Source organism: Egretta garzetta, unplaced genomic scaffold (genome assembly GCF_000687185.1).
Source record: "Egretta garzetta isolate BGI_Z169 unplaced genomic scaffold, ASM68718v1 scaffold819, whole genome shotgun sequence".
Lineage (NCBI taxonomy): Eukaryota > Metazoa > Chordata > Aves > Pelecaniformes > Ardeidae > Egretta > Egretta garzetta.
In genome coordinates this window covers 166,055-169,383 of record NW_009260833.1, presented here as the reverse complement: position 1 = coordinate 169,383, position 3,329 = coordinate 166,055, and positions in this window count along the sequence as shown.

Sequence of the window (3,329 nt, the reverse complement as noted above, 5' to 3'; positions counted from 1 at the left end):
GAAGAGCGGGCGCGTGATTTGAAGGGTGCATGAGTTTCCTGATATTTCTGCTGGTTTTATTGTATACTTGAGCCTTAATTGCTGCAGAACCGGGAAGTGAACACAAAGGAGTTTGCTGTAGGCAGCGACCTGCATCCTGTTCTTCCATGCGTGGAGGAAAACCCTTTCCTGCTAGGTTTTGGGTTTTTTTGTCTTCATTTCTCCATTGTCAAATGAAAAAAAAAAAAAAAAACCCAAACCAAACCAAAACAACCCAGGAAAAGGCAGCTGATAGAAATGTTTTTAATGTTCTGTCCGCGCTTCCTTTTTTCCGCACAGTGGCTGGGAGAAACAGTAAATGCAGCAGCCACGTTCTTGGAAGTCCCGTGGAAAACTCATCCCCCTGTCTGTGTACTGGCAAGATGCCGGCAGAGCATTCTGAACGCGTGAATAAATTAAGTGACCGAAATCAGTGGGACAACCTACATACACTACATGATGCCTGGGGTTTGCACGGGGAAGAGGCGGTCGCAGCGACCTGCCTCGCGTTGCAGGGACCCCTTGGGTTGCTTCATCGCAAGCTGAGGCGTTTTCCAGGCGTTAGCAGTCCCGCGAGTGTTTCTTGCCTCATTTTGCTGTTCAGGTATCAATTAATTGTTGTCTCTAACACTTATTCCACTATGAAGAGGGGGAAAGGAAGCGTAAGTGTGGGTTCAGAGCTGGTACAAATCCAAGAGGTGTTATTTATTCCACAAATTCCTCAGTAAAACCTGTAATCCCAATTTCTGTTACAATTTCTGTGTAAATTCCGGTGTGTGCGCTGCATTACCAAAGGAGCGTGGCAGCGGCTTCAGCCTAGGGGAGGCACAAATTCGTGCCTAGGTTTAGTCTGCGTTCTCCCCGGTGGAATATTTCCTGACGTGGCATCCTTCACCCTGGTGCAATTACACCCAAATAATCTTGTCTCTCCCTTTCCTCCCTGCCACAAACCCAGCAGGGTTTCCTTTCGATCCCGTGCCCTCGTTAGGGCGTTATCCGGGGCCCAGTGAATCCCCTGGGCGAAAGCAGATCGGAACGGGACCAGTTTTATGGTTTGGTACCCCATCTTACGGTCATAAGAGACGGGATGTTCATCCCGGCCCAAGGGGGTTTCCCCGCGGTGCCCGGGGCAGCTACCTCTGCTCCCCGTTCCTTCCGTTTCATTCGGGTGCCGGTGTAAGCAAGCCCTCCCACCGTCCCGCCGTCGCCGGGACAGGGCGGGTGGCCGACACGCCTGGAATGCTGCGTACCTATCAGCTGGTTGGCAACGAAGCACGCGTTTCATTTTTACGGTCCAGCATCAAGACGCGCCTCGCCCTTTGTGGAAGCGGCTCGCCAGGACTCGCTTTCGCTTTGTCGCCCGCGCGGCAGTGGCGCAGCACCCACAGCCTCCCAGCTGCCTTCGGCTGAAAAGACTGAGGCTATCCCGCCCGCCGAATAACGCTGCGTGTTGCTCTTCGGATGAAGCACCAATAAAATCTAAATGGAATGTGTCTTTAGTGGGTTTTAATAAATACGTACGATACCAAAAGCTGTTGGTCTGGCACGTGCGATCCTGGCGTTGCCTACGGCGGGGGGCGGGGCTAACGAAGCCTCTGTCGGTGCTCACCCCGTGCGTAGTGAAGTCAGCAGGGTCTCAGCCTTTCGTAGGCAGGACTGGCCTGAGCGAGGGCCCTTCGCTCCGTGTCTACCATGGCTGTGGGGTGGGGGCACTGGGATGATCCCGGATGGGTCTTAAGCCCACCAGCAAGGTTCCGAGCCCACCAGCAAAGGTCCCGAGCCCACCAGCAAGGTCCTGAGCCCACCAGCAAAGGTTTTGAGCCCACCGGCAAGGTTCTGAGCCCACCAGCAAAGGTCATGAGCCCACCAGCAAGGTTCTGAGCCCACCAGAAAAGGTCCTGAGCCCACCAGCAAAGGTTTTGAGCCCACCGGCAAGGTTCTGAGCCCACCAGCAGAGGTCCCGAGCCCACCAGCAAAGGTCCCGAGGCCACCAGCAAGGTCCTGAGCCCACCAGCAAAGGTTTTGAGCCCACCGGCAAGGTTCTGAGCCCACCAGCAGAGGTCCCGAGCCCACCAGCAAAGGTCCCGAGGCCACCAGCAAGGTCCTGAGCCCACCAGCAAAGGTTTTGAGCCCACCGGCAAGGTTCTGAGCCCACCAGCAGAGGTCCCGAGCCCACCAGCAAAGGTCCCGAGGCCACCAGCAAGGTCCTGAGCCCACCAGCAAAGGTTTTGAGCCCACCGGCAAGGTTCTGAGCCCACCAGCAGAGGTCCCGAGCCCACCAGCAAAGGTCCCGAGGCCACCAGCAAGGTCCTGAGCCCACCAGCAAAGGTTTTGAGCCCACCGGCAAGGTTCTGAGCCCACCAGCAGAGGTCCCGAGCCCACCAGCAAAGGTCCCGAGGCCACCAGCAAGGTCCTGAGCCCACCAGCAAAGGTTTTGAGCCCACCGGCAAGGTTCTGAGCCCACCAGCAGAGGTCCCGAGCCCACCAGCAAAGGTCCCGAGGCCACCAGCAAGGTCCTGAGCCCACCAGCAAAGGTTTTGAGCCCACCGGCAAGGTTCTGAGCCCACCAGCAGAGGTCCCGAGCCCACCAGCAAAGGTCCCGAGGCCACCAGCAAGGTCCTGAGCCCACCAGCAAAGGTTTTGAGCCCACCGGCAAGGTTCTGAGCCCACCAGCAGAGGTCCCGAGCCCACCAGCAAAGGTCCCGAGGCCACCAGCAAGGTCCTGAGCCCACCAGCAAAGGTTTTGAGCCCACCGGCAAGGTTCTGAGCCCACCAGCAGAGGTCCCGAGCCCACCAGCAAAGGTCCCGAGCCCACCAGCAAGATCCCAAGCCTACCAGCAAGATCCCAAATCACCAGCAAAGGTCCTGAGCTCACCAGCAAAGGTCCCAGAGCCCACCAGAAAAGGTCTCGAACCCACCAGCAAAGGTCCTGAACCCACCAGCAAAGGTCCTGAGCTCACCAGCAAAGGTCCTGAGCTCACCAGCAAAGGTCCCAGAGCCCACCAGAAAAGGTCTCGAACCCACCAGCAAAGGTCCTGAGCTCACCAGCAAAGGTCCTGAGCTCACCAGCAAAGGTCCCAGAGCCCACCAGAAAAGGTCTCGAACCCACCAGCAAAGGTCCTGAGCTCACCAGCAAAGGTCCTGAGCTCACCAGCAAAGGTCCCAGAGCCCACCAGCAAGGTCATGAGCCCACCAGCAAAGATCTCGAGCCCACCAGCAATCCCACTGGGGCAGAGATCTGCTTTTCTGGCCCTGGTCAGCGAGCAGGCGCAGAAATCACTTGATGAATTCAGCCCGCAGGATTCCTGGTG